General features: G+C 30.8%; 1 protein-coding gene across 2 annotated transcripts in view; it reads left to right on the top strand.

Annotated features, from left to right (window-relative positions):
• The window catches only part of Vmat (Vesicular monoamine transporter), a 273942-nt gene that overhangs the window by 679 nt on the left and 254722 nt on the right, over positions 1-18541 (top strand). The gene's annotated exons all lie outside the window — the stretch shown is intronic.

The following is an 18541-nucleotide window of genomic DNA, read 5'->3' as shown; positions in this document are numbered from 1 at the left end:
GGTTATTTAAACATACTAATAATTTTGCAATAAAAATTCATTACAAATTATTCCACCCCAAAAAAGAAATCTTATGTAACCTTTTTCATGCATAATAATTTTTTCACTATACTCGTATAAGAATAGATAACCAATGCCAGGAAATTACAACTTTGTTGTCAGATTTTTTTTAATTTTAACTGTATTGTTTGGGGTACTTTTAGAGTTTTGAAATAATGGTAGGCGTCTTGTGGAATTATTGTGTTGAAATATAATTGAAATATTATGCTACTTAAATAAAATTTTATCATCTTTTAAGAAATTTATATTTAATATTATGAAAACAGTTAACATCATACTCATCTATTTTGATTCGGACTGACAAAATAGCCCTTGTCATATATTTTATAGGAAAGTATATATTTCAATTATTTCTTAGTTGAAATAGTAATACAATAATTCGATAAATTTTCATTAAATCAAGCTAAAAGTTTTAGTTATGTTTCTATTTCAATATGATTAAAAGAAAAAGATAAAGTATGCAGTATCGTTTTCTGTAATCTAATTTAAACTTCTACATTTATTTATCTTTTAACCTGAGCCAAATATGTAATGTTAAGGATTCTTATGATATATATTAGTTTCGAAAGAAGGTACAAGGATATGATGTCTTTGCGATTACTTTAACATGGACAGACAATCCAATATCAACAGATTTTCTTCATCAGACTTTCATCCTTACAATCGTTGGTTAAAAACACGGACAGATTTACAGTTACAAGTTATAAATAAATGTATGAAATATATCTATAATTTTACTGGGTCCAATAAATCTAAATAAAAAACTGAAATCGTATCTTTAAAATCTGTTTTGAGGAAGTCTTAATGAATCTAGTAAATTATCTATTAAAGAACTTAATATGTTTAGTAATAATTTGTAGCAATTAGTAATGTATAACCTTTATAAAATGTAAAAAAAGCAGACAAAACGAATGAAAAGACTACAATTTCCATGTGATAAGTATAAATACCATTTTTTAAATTTCAGTGCTGAGTTTCTCAAGAAGGTGACGATTCATACAATCCTGTTAACCCATTGTCTCCCGCTGGTCACTATATTAACCACTGGTAATCAATTTTTCAGATTCCAATTTCTCATGAACCATTTAACACAGAAAAAAGATTTTTATATGGATTTAATCTCAACACCTTGAATTATGAGAAAATGCAATAACCATAACAGCCGTGTATAGTGTGGATAGTTCACAAGGGATCAAACACACAGTACCTTTTTTCACTGACGTCATTGTTTAAGTCGTAGTATTTTGATTTTTTTTTTTTTTGTTTATTTGATTCTTATATACATTAGCGGTTTGTTTTATCTTATAAAATTGCTATGCAAACATAAATTTACCGAATAACGAGTGAACGTGACTTTTATCTAAGGAAGCAATAATTAAATTTTTTTTTTAAACCATACTTGTTCTTTATTCAAAATATTTTTATACATGTATCAAAAGCATATACAGGGTCATTCACGGAAACCGGATGTTTTTAAAATAATCATAAAAAATTGAATATTTACTTTAAAAAAGTTTTATTGGTACTGAAACACTTGTTAAATTAAAGCATTTGTTACTTACTCATGAACGAAAAATTATGTCCGGCAAGTGATGTCCATTTTGGGCAATCATTGTTGTAGCCTTTCACGGTAACTGGCCTCAATTCTTTGCAGCATGTCTACATCAATCTGGGTGACGTGATGACGAATTGCGATCTTTAGGTCTTCCAATGTACGCGGTTTATTGCCGTACACACGCGATTTCAGAAACACCCGCAGAAAAAAATCATAACTACTCAAGTCTGGGGACCGAGGGGGCCAAGGAATGTCGCCGAATCTGGAAACGATCCGTCCCAGAAACAAGTTACGGAGAACAGCCATCGTTGCCCTCGCTGTGTGCGCTGTAGCTCCATTTTGAAAATCGATTCCCCGGTTTCGTAACTCAGGGATGAAAAACGTATTCAACATCGCAATGTAACGATCAGCTGTTAACAGTTACGGCAGCGTCATTTTCTTAAAAAAAATATGGTCCAATAACACCGACCTTTCCTATTGTACACCAGATAGTCTCCTTTGGGCTATGAAGTGGTCTCTCGTGAAGCTGATGTGGGTTTCTTTCTGCCCGATACCGGCAATTCTGTTTGTTGACGAAGCCAGTTCAGAGGAAAATAGGCTTCGTCACTCATTAACAATAACAAATTTTCATTTTCTTCAAAAATGGTAAGCATTTGTCGACAAAATTGTAATCGCTGCGTGAAATCTTGCTCGTTTAACTGCTCCACCACGGCTATCTTGTTAGGATGGAAATGCAAGTCTGTATGCAGAATTCGTCTTACCGTACTTGTGTTCATTTGAAGCGCTGCTAAATGCTTCTGAATAGAGCGGCGTGGGCTTCTGACAATGGCTTCCCTTACTCATTCGATGTTCTCCGGAGTGCTAGCAGTTCGTCGGGGACCCGGTGATTTTTTCTTCAATATTGAACCGCTTGTTCGAAGGTTGTTTACCCATCGCAATATTGTGTTACGAGAAGGGACACTTGCATTACGATGGATATTAAACTGACGGCGGAAATCTCGCTGAACAGCAGTTACGGATTCGTCATTTCGCACAAAACTGTCATACGCGTACAGGCGTTGGTCTAGCGTCCACGGCTCCACCTCAACGACTAAAATGTAAATGCTATGAACAAAGGAAACGTCAGACACCAGCCACGTGCCCCTCCCACCACGAACGCCCGAGTACAACCCACTTCAAATACATCCGGTTCCCGTGAATGACCCTGATATTGATATCAGAGTTAAATTTTATACTGGTTCTATGACACAAACATATGCACTTTACATTTACCGAAATCTCAATTTTTTTTAGTTACAATTTTCTGAGTGTTTTTTTATTTTTATTTATTTATATAATCAGTTTTTATCGGATATGTATAAATTAACGAGAAAAGTCTATAGTTTATATAAATATAAAAAAAGCAAAGGCCTCTGATCATTAAAAAAAAAATCAAAAACTAAAAACAAATTGTAATTTTTTTTATTCCATATTTGTGCGCGCGCAACATAATAAAATATTAACAAAAATTAATTTTTGTTGAACAATATAAATTAATAACGCATTGTTAACATGCCCTAATTTTTTTTCAGATTTTTTGAATGAAAAACAATTCAGTAATAGCGAAATAAACAAACGTTTACCGAAATCTCGATTCGCGCGCGAAATAAAGCGGTTGCTTAAGGGTTAAGATATTAGTTTGTTTAAAATTATTAAATATTTTCTTTTAAATAATTTAATAGATTCTTTAGGCCTTTCAAAATTTACACCAATCTCTTTAACGGTTCCCAGTAGGATCGTCGAAATTTGGAAATTTGTCTGTTGATAGTATTTGAAAATGAATCTTTTAAATAATTTTAAAAAGTCGTCACATTTCTTCACATTGTTCAGCAAATTTTGGTACGTTTATTTTTTTGTAAAATAGTACATTTTTCTCGTATTTGTTGCCCTTTCGTTTACATACAGTTACATTTTAATTTAAAATTCTGTATATTATTTATTTATCTACTCCGGTAATAATAGGCTGAAGTTCTTCGTCGATTTTGATGATGAGAAATAAATTTTGTAGCAGGTGAAAAATAACTGGAATTCCTACTCAAAAGCTTGTGAATAAAAGTAGAAACGTTGCCACACCATTATCCACGTCGGCTATGCGATTAATTAATTTATGGTATCAAGATAAACATATTAACTAAAACTGTCTTCTTAATGATGTTACATCAACTTTTTTAATCAATAAAGAAATTATTGAAATCTGCATAAAAAAGTATCTTTATCAGTAGTAGGTTAATAAACACGCGCGCGCACACACATACACATATAAATTTTCATTTTCAGAATTTTGTGAGAATGAAGTTAGAATTAAAGAGTGCATCACGTGAAAACACAAACTTTTAAAAATCGATACATTTTCAAGAAAGTTTAATATCTGTAATTTCAATTACAATAAAACATTTACGTAGTCGAGGTTTATTAACTATGACGATTTTATTTATTAATAACACTCACTAAAGTTGTCGATAGTTTTAACTTTTTTTTTTTTAACATGACATATTAAAATTTTAAAGGAATCATTTTCAAGTAATGGAAATTTTTTATTCAAAAATAAAAATTCGGAGTTAATTAGCAGCACCTTCTTTAACGAAATTATCGCTTAAATTTAAATACGAAAGGCTTATTCACTATGTAAAATCGTTTTTCTCATTAAATGTTAATGATTAATAATTTTAAAAACTTTTCACGATTTTCATGCTGTTTAGCGAATTTAATGAAAAAATGTAGATCCTTCATATTGAACTGGTACCGTTCTCTCCTCTACCAGTAACACAATTGACGAAGGTATTCCTGATAATTAACCGTGAATATTCCTTTGAAAGAACAACTTTTATTCAATTTATTTGGAAGAAAGTTAAGGCATACAATTTTAAATTAATTTAACCTAACAGATTTTCACAAATTTTGATAGAAATAAACGATTTTAAAGATTTGCGTGTCGTGACCGTTACAAACTATTGACCATCTCACAGCTTAAGCGCTAAATATAAAATAATACGATGTCAAATATCACAACGAGTAAAGTGACATTATGTCGTAACTTACTTATTCACTCAGTAGGTTGATTAACCTAAATTATTCTAATGTATTTTCGGTTTTTATTACCATGAAAATTAATAACCGTAAAAGATAATATTATTAAACTTTTGCATATCGGTTCAAAATTATATAACTATATTTGCAAGGCTCCGTAATAAAAAGTCAACGAATACTTGTAAATTTTGTTGAAGGACCGTTATTATAAAATACCTAGATGAAATAGTCGATTGATTATTCTCGTTGTTTGGTAGAAGTTTTGGTAATCACATCAAGTTTCTTATTTTTTAATTGCTATTCTTATAAAGTAAATTCTTTCACTAAAACATACTACGTTATGCGATATAGATTTCTTCAAATTTACAAAATAATTTTTACCTGAATTATTGTGCTTATTTAATTGCATATTATAAACAAATAAATTAGGAGAGTCAATCAAACTAGTAAATAAAAAATAAAAAAACATTTTTGAAGAGGAAGTTAGGTAAATAACTGACACGGTAAAAGAATCAATCATGAAATTAACTTTAAAAATAAAGTTCGAAGAATTCAGTTTTCTCGTAGTCTTCATCAGTTTTTTTTATGGCTGTCGATTTCTCTGAGAAAAATTTTGAAATGTATAATATTAGAAGCAGTATTAATAATGTCAAATTAAGACATCAGTATATAATTTTTGGCTCAGTATATAATTTGTTTTCAGATTTACAGAGAAATTTAAACAAAAAGAACTTTTTATTTTACGTATTTTAATTTAAGTTGGTCATCAGGTGTCCGTTTACGTATTAAGATTACAAATTTTCTGTTGTTAAATTAATTTGTTTTATATTTTAGGCGTTTATCAGATGAATAATAGGCTTAATAAATTGACTGTTCGTTTAATAAATATATATCAATGAATACGAACAGTTTTTTTTTTTATAGTTTTAGGCGTTTGTAATATCTCAGATTAAAAAAATATTTAGGGTAATGCTGTTGTTGATTAGTAAGGAATTAATTATCTCATATAATTAAAAAAAAAAAAAAAAAAAAAAAAAATACAACTGTAAGTGACATAATGGTATTAATATACGTAGAATTTTATATCATAAAAAGTATTTACTCCGGGTATAAGGGAAGGAGGAGTTGTCTGTCTACTTCCACTACTTTCCTCCCGCCTTCACACCCTTTAGTTAGCTGTAACCGTGCGTAACAGATGAGGGTGATCATTTGGTACTGACAGGCTTGTCAAACGAAGCAGACCAGCTGTATTGTTATAGATCGCTCTTATAGACAGGCTAATTTAATTATGATCACTGACAAAGGCCAATAGCTATTCATTCACTCTCCAACCCCTTCTCCTGTTCGCCTTTAACCGTATCTCACCAATATAATGAGACGAACAATTTTCAGATAACACTACTCTTCCTCTGCCTACTTAGTGATTTATTCTTTCCCTCTAGTCTCAAAATAATTATTATATAATATGTTACTACTCAGTCATTCATTCAGTAAACGTTTTGGGAATAGTTAATAATTGTCAAAAAATTATTATAAAATTGTCATGTTTAGATTCATTTTAAAATATCTAACTTGATAAAATAATCTATTTCTTGATATAAGAAACAAAAATATTTGTGTAGTTAAAAGATTTAATTTTATTTTTTAATTTATCGTTTGATTATTCCTCTAAAAAAAACGATAAAACTATGAAAAATGCCCTTCGTTATTAAATTTCATTCCTGCAGAAAAAAAATTTAATAAACATAACCACAAAATTGCCGAAAACCCCTTAAACGGGATTAAAATTACATTCGAATAAAATTTATATATGTAAATGTGTTTATAAATAAATACGCACTATTTGGGTTCAAAATTGTTAAATTAATGGAAATAAAAATTAAGGTAGCCTACAATTTATATTAATTTAGCTGTAGATGAATTCTCTATTTTGTTAAAAGTAATAAAATATGAAAAAAATTGAACAAGACGTTTAGAAAATTTGTAAAAGAAAATTTTTTGGACAAGATCAGCATCAGAAAAATCGGTTTATATTAGGGTTAAATGCAAATTTTTTGAATCAGCTATCTTATATACGTCTGCCCAGATTGCGTTTCCACTTCTTATTTATTTATATTAAGAATATGCTGTAATGATAATTACCGTCGTATACGTGTTTAAATAACTATTAAATATGGCAAAGAAGGTGAGAAATCAAGTTTGTAAACGTCACTGATCGAAAAGATTCAAAAAGAAATCAGGTGGAAAAAATGTATTTTTTTTATTAAAACTTAATAAAGGATTGGTTAAGAAATGAGTTAAATGTATAAAGGAATCTTGTTGGATCTTACTTTAAATTTCGTTTAAAAGAAAATTTTTATTAGATCAAAACGTTAGATAATATAAAACTGAACTGTCTTCTCTATGAAGTGTATAAGTTTATGGTGCACGCACTTATGGAGAAGTACCTTGTTGGAGAGCGGATACGTAGTACCATTGCTTGCCTAATGTTTCAATTCCCACCATCAACATCTAGTTAATACACCAGAGCAGTGGGGCGGCTCGAGTATAGGCACTGTAGAACTGCAGAACCCGCTATTTCCACTTGATATTATCGATGACATTTAATATAATGAGCCCTTTTTTCTTTAATTACTTATTTATATTTTTACAATATAAGCTTAATGTCATTAGCCATACCCCAGTTTATGAAAAACATACAAAAATCCCTGTATTGAACTGTGCGCTTTTCAGTTCCAGCGGCGTGGTGTTTGGTTGTTGTGCATACGCACACATAGGAAGGTGCATTCGAGGGAAAGAGAGAGCACTGTTGCTCCCGCAGTGCCGACCCTGGCGTTCTGGTGGAAGGTAGCTTTTTTTTTTATTACGGGTCTGGATGGAATGTTATTTGTTCGTTCCCTTTCCTAATTTAGTCGGTGGAAGGAATATGAAAGTGGTTTAGTTGTTTTTTTTTGTAGTGATCAGAAGATGGCGGAAAGCAAGGGCTTTTTGATTGTCAAATCTGTCCAAAAACACGCTGGAAGGGTGAAAGAGAAGGTAATTAGTAAAAACTAATTATGTGTTTATTTCGGTGTACATAGAAATTTAATCGGGCTTTCTGTACATAAAAATGGATTAGTCTACTTATTTATCGGTCAGGTTTTCTTTTTTGTTTTCCTTCCTTACATCCAGACCACTGATGAAGGAAAAACGTTATTTAACATTAACCAACATGATTATTATTTAAGATTGCGGGGGGGGGGGGTGTAGCTTTCTTCTTGAAGATAAAGGTCTAATCCAGCTTCAGTCTCGGTCATATGGTCACTTTTAAATAAATATGAATTTATTTAATGGATTGTGATGTAAAGGTTGAAGAAAAAGATCAAACCGAAAAAACTCTTAACCTTGCACACTAAAAAAATTACTGAAAAACTTTTCAAATCTTTAGAATTTAGTTTTTCTCACAGACTATTATAATATAATATTTTAAATATATAATATAATATATATATATATATATATATATATTATAAATATTATAATATTTCCTGTTCAAAAGATAACGATACTTGACGGACGATTATTCTTTACTTTACCTGAAAGGTCCTTTATTCCAATAGGTGCAGGTTAAGCTCGGAGAAAATAAAAATGAAAACATCTTTTCCGTTACATAAATCATAGCTGTTTTCATATCATAATATTCCTTAAATTGCTATTTATTTGTTATTATTTTTACAATAATAAAATTAATTATTTTGTAATGTAATACATGCCTAATTTTGTTGTTGCATTAAAAGTAGTAGTCGTCTGCTGTTGATTGGAGCGTTTAATTCAACTGAGGTTGTTAAAAAGAGAGGGAAATGGAAGAGTTTTCAGGGATATGGTTAAGGAAAAGAGAACCTGTGTGTAGTTGACGGTAGTAAAAGAGCCACAAAGGGAACAAAATGAAGGGATATGGGACGCCAGTCTCAGGATTCAAACGAACTTTGTCTCATTTGACCTCGTTAATACATCTGTATTTGCACGCTATGTTGTAACTATTCATTCTTTATAATTTTACTTGTAGGCTAGTTAAAATATTCAGTATTTAAAAAAAAATTATTATTGTTATTTTAATACAATAATTATAAACTCTTACTCACATTTAATACCATATATTACATTGTAATATAAAACTTTACTAATTGTAATGTACTAATTTTAGAAATACAATTAGCCGGTTTCTGGTTTAAACTGTGACCTGTTTGTTACATTGTCCTTCGATCGATTATTTAATAATGAATTTTATAACAAGATAAAGAATTTGTATTAAAACCACCTTTTGTTTTTTATTGATAATGGCTGAAATTTGAAAAGGTGTTCACATGTAATAAAAATCAATAATTCTTCAACAAGTATATCTTCAATTTACAAATTAATCAGCAAGTAAACATCTGTAAATTTCCCACGAATTAAAAACCAGATGAATAATTACTAATCACTTAGCTGGGTTAGACCCAGGAATAAATCGTTTAAGGAATAAGTGGAAAGCCTATCTTCCCTTATAGAAGTGATGATTATTCCTTGCAGAAGGTTACATAGAAATTTAAGCAACCTCCTCTTATTTCGTCCTATAAGGAAATTAAATGGCTGAGCCTACAGCGACTGCCAAAAGGCCGAATTATTTGCTTCTCACTTAAGCAAGATCTTCCAGCCACGTGGTATAGAGGAAACAGACGACGAGGAAATTACTGATTTCTTCGGTTTCCCGTTACTTTTAAATTTTCCTATAAAGCCCATCTCTTCAGTGGAGAATAGCACAAGAATTCAGAAGGATAACGAATTTGAAAAAGACTGTCAGATTTGACTATACTATTCGTAGGATGATATTTATATTACCAGTCAAAGAAGTTTTGTACGTTAATCGTCTTTTTAATGTAGTCCTACGAACTATGTATTTCCCAACTAAGTGGAAGGTTTTTCAAATCACCTTGGTCTTGAAACCTGAAGTTAGTTCACGATGTATCTTCTTATAAGCCCGTAAATTTATTATCCACTTTATCCGATGTGTTCGAGAGTCTATTCCTTCGAAACCTGTATTACAATTGCGTGATCCACGACCATCAGTTTAGATTCCGTAGTGGTCACTGTACTGTTGAACAGACTCACAGGATACCTAGTATTATCATCAAGTGTCTAGAGAGGAAGGAATGTTATTCAGCGACGTTCTTGCATATTTTGTAGACAATACGGCAATACTGTCGATTGACGTTAATCCAACTCTAAATTCGGATAAACTTCAATGGGGTCGGATGTTATCAGCGTGTGTATGGCTGCGTAGGTTATATGGCTGCGTAGTTTAACCCAGTTAAGTCCAACCACGTTACGATAGGATGAGGAGTGGGAGGGAACTGTCCACGAGTTCATCTTGACAATATCGATATTCCAGACTCTAACAGCGTTCGGTACGTGGATTTACATCTAAATCGTCGTTTCACATTGAGGGACCATTTAAGAGAGAAACGAAAGCAACTTAAAATTAAGTTCAAGTGGATGTTCTGGCTTCTAGATGATCTTAAGACCAGTTTAGACCTACGGAATTCAACTATAGGACATTACTAGTAACAGAAATGTCGATGTCATTCATCGGTTTCAGAGCAAAGTGCTAAGGAACATAGGGCAGCCGCCGTGGATCGTGAGGAATAGTGAGATTTACGGCCATCTGGGTATATCCAGTTTGTCTGGGTATCTCCCGTTTATATTCCGTTTGTCTAGATAGGGTGTTTTAACTAGATATAAACATCCCAATTAAATTCGCATACTAATAAATTTACTGGACAATAGCGGGAATATCAAACTGTACAAAAGACTCATCGTATTGGACCTAGACGACGGATATTGTTGGTTGAAATGATATGCCTCTTTTGGAAAGTTTTTTTTTATTAGCGAGGCTAGTCTGGGTAACGGCTAATTACTTTATCCTATTCGTCTCCTGAAAGTTTTCTTTTTTTTTAACTTATTATCTTCTGTTTATCTGTGGTTCGCTACGTTTAACTATTATGCTTATTTTTCGTATCTTTGTTACTGAACATGACTAATCGGCCTTATAGATGTTTGTATTGTTTAAGTAATAGGAAAAGACGCTGCCTGTGAGGCAACTATTTGAGATGTGTTACGGATCCTAATAGTGAGGAAGACATTTGTCTCGGATTGAGTATACTTAATATGTTTTACGGTCTATTATTATTTTTTATTTGTATTCACTAACTGGACTCTGTAAAATTACTTATGTAACTTGAACTCAATTTGTTATCAGTTACTCATGTTTTAGCTATTATCATAATTACTTGTTTTATCTAGAGGAATATCTTTGGATGTCCCTCTTTCGTGCATAGTGTGTCATATGATTTACTTATTTTCATATGAGGAACCTGATTGTAAATAAAGAGTTTAAAAACAAACACTTATCTGAATTCGTATTTATAATTACTATTACCGTACATATAAGTGTAAGAGATTTGTAACCTGGGTGAAATATTCTCCAGAAATATGTTGTGTTAAGAATTAAAAAAAAATAATAATTTTTGTTGTTTTATTGTTTTACCAAGTAAAATTTGGTCTATTTTTGTAAATTTCTCTAATCATTTTTAAAACAGTTGATTGTTTACTCTTAATTTTTTTATTAATACAGCATGTTTAAACTAATGTTCTTAATGAATGGTATCTTACCCTTTAGTTTTGTTCAGAATAGTCAGTAAGCAGAATTACAGTTTTACTTTTGATTAGTCCTGAGCTACTGGATGTCATACTTGAAATGATCGTCTTTCCAGTGATTGAAATGATTATCGTTGATTTTTTTAAGCATAAAAATTTTGCCGATCTGCAATGTTTAGCAGTTTCAATAGGATTTTTCCGGTTTTTGTACACTCTGCCTCAGTCGTAGTTTGAGAGCTTTCTTCCATTGTAAAATTTCATTGGAAAAACTCGATTCTCAATATGAAATAAATAATAAATTAGTAATTTTAATTCACACACATCAATCTTTTAGAATTTAAATACAAAGAAAATGTTAAAAACAATTTCTATTCAAATCGGAAGGAGGTCTGATTAAAAAAATTATCTTTTAAACAAAGGCTGCTGAAAAGAGATTATTAACTTTCATAAGATTTTATGTTAAAAGTATTTAAATGGTTTAAGTAAAAACGTACTTTTTTAATTTAGTACTAACATATTACTATTATTTAGTACTAACATACTAGTATAACATATTTAAATCATATCACAAAAATTTACATATCAAAGGTTTAATTCTCCTTTTGACCTTTTCATTCACCATTTCATCTTACTAAGCAAATGTGAAATTATAGAAGAATCGTCATTTTAAAGCAAAAATCTATATCTTATAATTTTTTTTATATTTAAAAAAATAAATTGTTGACACGTTAATAGTTTTAAGGCAGTAATGCGAGATTTTTTCTTAAGTTTTTGAAAGTTTTCCGGAAAATGCGAATTTTTAAAAATATATATTTAATATGTATGCTAACTGATAAAATTACTAGGAAAAATAAATAAATAAAAAATAGAATTAATTTAAAGATTTTAATATTAATAAAATTAATATAAATATTTTCTAGAATTTCTTTTACTATTGAAAAAACTAAATATAATTAAAATCAAATTTTCACTGGAATTTGATCCACAGTCTTTCTGAATGAAAATTAGAGAAGCTACCTAAATATATAGGTTAATATTCCTCGGTTTAATCATATTTAGTTTTTTTAATAGTAAAAAAAAAATCTGCATTGTCCCCTCCTTATGAAGAAGAAGGAAATATAAATAAATCTGTTAACAGGATAGTGAATTTTTTAAAGTGGTCTATAATTTTTGAGACTGGCTGATGCTTTTCAAAAATTAATTTTTAATTATGAATCTACGTGCTTTAAGAAGGAAACAATTATAAAAATTGGCCTACAGTTTTGAAAATGGCTAATATTTTTGATTAAAACTTTAATCAGAAATAAATAAAAAAATAAAATATTAGTTTGAAGCTAATCGGCTAATCAGGACATATAGTGTGAGAAGAAGTGATTAAAATAATGGTAGAAGGATCAGTAAAAGGTGCAAAAAAGAGACCGGAAAAGATTAAAAGTTACAAACTCGATTTAAAAGGAAAATGAAAGCTATGAAATTATAAAAATTTAGCTGGAAATAAAAAGAATGGAGATGGTGCAGGTGCAAGGGACTCTTTACATAAAGTCCGTCACCATTTAGCCCTGAAGCAGGTTCTGCCTCAGGCAGATAACGTTATGATCATGCTTGTAAAAATTGTCAGAAAAAAAATGATATTCAAAGAAAAGTTTCCTATTAAGAAAGAAAAATATTATCAACAAATATGTACTTAAGATCTCAAGGACTGTGGATTAAATTGAACAATTTCTTGGAACGTGTACAACCTAAATGGAAGGGACATAAGTTTACTAATAGGATAGTGAATTTTTTAATGTTGCATATAAAGTACATATTTCGGGGACTGGTAGGTACGTATCAAAAATTAATTTTTAGTTATAATTTTATATGCTTTAAGAAGGAAACAATTATAAAAATTGGCCTACTGTTAATGATTTTTTAAACCACAAAAAATTCTATTAATCAATTAAAGCAGAGAAGAAAAATTTTTCATAAAAGCAAACTTCTTATTGTATACCCTTGAATATAATTTGATTAGATTATGCAATACGTTGTTATTGATTTTTCATATTATTCAGTTATTCATTATTATTGTATTTATTTATGCAACGTCATTTTTTTGATTATAAATAGCATTAGTTCATGATTTAAATATAATAAACTCAAATATTTTTTCAATAATTTTTTTGTGGTAGGTAGAGTCTGTTAAATATTAATAACTGATTAACGGTTTTTAATACTTAACAGTCAAAATTTATTTTGTATTTGATTTTTAAAATCTTTATTCGCTATCCCCGTCAAAAGAAGTACTTTTTGATATCATAGTAAATTCAATTTATTTACAGACTGTCCTTGACCTAGTGGAGTCTTAAGAAGATAAATTTTTGAGATTTAAATTGAATTTTCCTGGATATTTTAATTCTTTAAAATCAACCAAGCACGATTATTATCTTGTCTTATTCTAATAATTAATACTTTTGCTATATTTTTATCTTTCAAACTTAAATATACTAATAGGCTTCTGACAAAAAATACTGGTACAGAAAAAGGAGGTTTTAAAAATTAAAAAAAAAATTAACTGTTTTATATTAAAAAAATTCAGTTAAATTAAGCATTTAAAATTTTTTTTATTCCTAATGTGTACGTTGGAATCTGTTTAACTTGTGACCAATAAGCAATCCCATAGCCCGATAATATGTATGAGATGTAAATAAGATATAGTCTTATATACATACTTAGGGTGACCATTCCTGAAGTACCTATGTAATTAATTGAACCCCAACCAACAAAGTACACTGGTACTTCGTTCACCTTTCGGTAATCTTCATACTTTGATTAATATATTTTTTTAACTGATTTTTTTTAGCTGATTTTCGAAGCCCTTCGACTTCAAAAATCAGCTGTTAAACTGCTGATTTGTGAGAAGATTTTACCACTACACCAATCCGGTGGATCACTTTTAATATATAATCAACTATTTTTACTTACAAAGTGCTCATTTTTATCTGATTATACCAAGAGGAAAGGAAAGTAGTGAGTTAAAAAATTGTTTATCTGCATCCTCGTAACACCGCTACACTTTTAAAATTATAAAAGATTCTTTCAATCGCTTGAGTCTCACTATTTATATGACTAAAATAAGTAACGGGGCGGTTTAAAATTCATCGAATTTGATATAAAATAAACGTAAGTGAATAATGTTTAAAATATATATATATATATATATATATATATATATATACATACTTTAAGGTATCAAAATAAAATAATTCAAGCAATTAGTAAGAAAAATAAAAAAAAATATTTGCAACTAGTTTGGTTGATCTCCGTGGAAAGTGTCTTGGCCTTTTATCCAGGGGTGTTGGATTCGAATCCCGGTCAAGCAAGGCATTTTTTATACGCTAAAAAATTCCATTTTCATATTACCACGTACGTATTTCTAAACGTAATGGTTCAGAAGGTTCCGTGGTGAATTAATTCATCAAGCATTATATTAATAGTAATGTAAATATCAACATGAAACTATTAAAATAAATTTATACCAGGTTTACAGAAACTAGGTGTAGAGAATACGGGATTGTAACCAGGAAACGTGGATTAACCAGGAAATATGGGATTCTAATATGCAATTTAAACCAGATGTACAGAATATTTGGATTTTAATGTGTTTTAATATCACTTACATAAAGTGTGCTGATTTAAGGATAGAATCAAATAGCAAAAAGGACAGTTTTAGTTACGCACATTCCCTTATCTTTCCGTTTTTTTTAGAGCAAAGATGGTGACTCCTAAACAAAAAACTTTCTGCGTTTTGGAGTTTTTTAAATGTGAATCTGTAGTTATAGTTGAAATTGTGTTTCGTAGAAAGTCGATTGTGATCCTCCAAGTAACTATAGCATTTGTCTGTGGCATAACCAGTTTGAGAAGACCGAATGTCTGTTTACAGGAAGATAAAAGATATCTCAAGAAAATTTGAACGCGTCAGGGAGTCTTTTCAGCGTAGTCCTAAAAAATCTATTTAGAAGCCCAACTGCGAACTAGTAATGCCGTTAATGACCGTGTGGATTTTTTTAAAGAAACCCTTATATATGCGTCCGTGCTGTTTATAGCTCTTACAGGCTTTGAAGCCTGCCGTCTGTGCTATGCATGCCGACTTCATAATCGAATGATGCAGCAGGATGATGACGACTCTCTTGATTGTATTTTTCTTCAGTGATAAGTCAAAATTTCATCTTGCTGGAAAAGTTAATACATATAATGTCCTTTACCTGGTGGTCTTAAAATCAGCATAAACGCTTGCGTTGTAAAAGGGATTCCCTAAATTAGATTTTAGTTTTCAGGACTTTTTCGCTGAAGCAAGAGTAACAGGAGTTGCTTATTTGGATATTTTGAATGCTGCAATATCTTTCCTCATCCCCAGGATGAACCAAAAAATGTTATTTGACAATAAGATGGTGCGCCTTCTCACTGCTATAACTCCGTACAGGATTGGTTGAATGACGTTTTCTCCAACCTGTGGATCATGACCATTTACGTTGATTCGATCTGGCCCCAATTGATTTTTTCCTTTGGAGTTTTAGAGAAGATCTTGTGTATGTGCATCCGCTACCTACTGATTTACCCGATTTGAGCTACAAGATTGAAAAACCTGTAGCTCCCATTATTTCAGACATGCTGGTAAATGTATAGAAGGAACTATCCTTTTTAGGTATGGATATCCATTCATACCTAGATATCGGTTGGATGAGTGTCGCATGACGAAAGGGTCCTCACATTGAACACTTTAAGGGAACACTTTTTCTTTTCATTTGTGATTCGTTACTGTAAGTCAAATATAAGAGATATTAAGTAGCTCTAAAACTCAATACCTTTTTTTTACACTCTTTATAATTTATAACATCTACTTAATAAAAAAATTCACATTTTCTCAAGATATTAATATTAATATATATCTCAAACAAATGTTTGGGATGAATTCCAAAAACCTTTTAAGTTTGAAAAAATCAAAAATGTTAATTTTTGAATTCTAGAGACGCAGTTCACATCGTTTAAGTGATGTTGAAGAGATAATGTTACGACATCGCATTTCTTGAAAGGATAAGAAACGAGGTATTTGGTAAAAGCAATGATGGTGAAGCTACTGATAAGAAGGTGGAAGAGGGACAACTGACGTAGTGTAGCCATTTAAGACGTGTGCCTGATTCAAGAATGCCGCATATATTGGTTATGGATTCCAGCTAGGCGATGAGAACGTAGAAAATCCGAAAGAAGGTAAATATATGGCATTTGAATGCCATAACACGACGAAACTAAAGTGAGAAAGAGGTATTCGATCCGTATTTTTTTTGGAATACAATATGTAGGTAAAATTAAAAAAACATAATAATTTTTTAAAATAAAGATTATAATCATTAAAATTTTACATCGACATATTTTAAAAATAACATTCTTATATCCAAGTATTTTCAACTAAAACTCAAATAAATTAGAAAATTTAGGATGAAGTCTAATACGAATTCCATCCAATATTCTAGCGAACCTGAGCTGATGCTTGATAAGTCTTAAATTATTTTTCGGCACTCCGTTCTTATTTTTATTGAAACGTGTAAGTTTTTTTTTTTTTTCATTTGTTGGAATGTGTTTTATTTTTTCACATCTATAGAGTTTTTTAAGCTTTTCTGCACTGCACTGCAACTAAAACATCGTATGTAATATATTGTTTAAATAAAGTAAAATAAAACTGGCTTAGTGAAAAATACGCTCAAAAAAGTAAAGTACGTTCTTTAAACTTTGGTTGAAAAACTTTGATATGAAAATAACACCTGTTAAACTTAATGCCACTGTTACATTTTAATGATTATTATTATTATTATTTTTAAAAATTATTTTGCCTTTTTACAGTTTTACCACCTATCGAAATCCAAAATAAAAGTTACCAGGGTATTCAGCTTAAAAGAGACCCCATCACTTAGTTTAGTCTACAAATAATAATAGTTGGAACTTGGATAATAATTTTTTTAATTGTTGAAAATGATGTCCATCCACTTCTATGCGCTTGTCAACACGTTTGACCATAATCCTGGCTACTCTTGTTAGCTGTATTCTGTTTATTTGCTGGATGGCAATGGTTGTCTTCCAATTTCTTCAAGGGGTGTATTGCTCTAATAAAAAATTTCATTTAAGTAACCCCCACAGAAAGAAATCTAGACTATTCAAATCAGGGGAATTTGGTGGCCACAATCCTTAAGAAATGATCCTTCACTATACAATTTTGTAGCATCTCCGTAGTAGAGCGAGCTGAATGGCAAGTGGCGCTGTCCTGTTGCAATTAGCAGTCACGCTTATCCTGTTGCAGTAAGGTTACGAACTGTTGGATTATTGATTGGTAGACGACAACACCTACAGTTTTTTTTTTAAAAAAAACAAGGGTCCGATTATTCTTCGCCTTGAAACCGCACACCATACGCCTACTTTTTGTGGGTGTATGGGATATTCAAAGAAAAAATGCTGGTTTTCAGTACTCCAGGTCCGGTAGTTCTGATTATTAACATGTCCACCAAGGTGAAACCACGCTTCATCTATGAAAAAAACTTGATCTAAAATGCCAATGTAGCCTGTAACGAAGTTCTTGAAACGTTGACAGTAGTGAATGAACTCGTTTAGCATAATCACCATTAGTTAACCCATGGAAAACCTGCATTCGATGCGGATAATATCTCAGCATTCTACTCACTGCAGTGTGGGCTCAACCTAGTGAAATATTCTTTTCCCGGCTTAGTTTCCGCAAATATTTTATTAAGGCCGCATCTTGTAACTGCCGCTTTAATGCCTTGTTTGACCTGCGTTGTTAAAACTGACCTGTATGGGACAAATTTTTCAGATCTAATCCCGAACCTGTTTCACGAAACTTTTTTAACTAACTTCTTAATAACACTTTTCACTGGTGGTTTCTTTTCAAATTTCTCCCTGATATTCCGCCGACACACAACATGAGATTTCGTCTCTAAATAAGTTTCCATCTTGAATTCACTGTTTTTCACAGTGAACCGACAGTGAGTTAACAAACAACACACGATTACAACAACCTTGTTCAAAAGCCAATGGTCGACGCAGACTGGCAGTAATCAAATGTGGAGGCAATAAACAAGCCTTTGTCTTTTGCAAAAAAAAAATTGCTCCAGTCGTATCAACATTTTCCACATTATTCTATTCATC

Source organism: Lycorma delicatula, chromosome 5, assembly GCF_047948215.1.
Source record: "Lycorma delicatula isolate Av1 chromosome 5, ASM4794821v1, whole genome shotgun sequence".
Lineage (NCBI taxonomy): Eukaryota > Metazoa > Arthropoda > Insecta > Hemiptera > Fulgoridae > Lycorma > Lycorma delicatula.
This window is presented reverse-complemented; position numbering and strand designations above follow the sequence as displayed.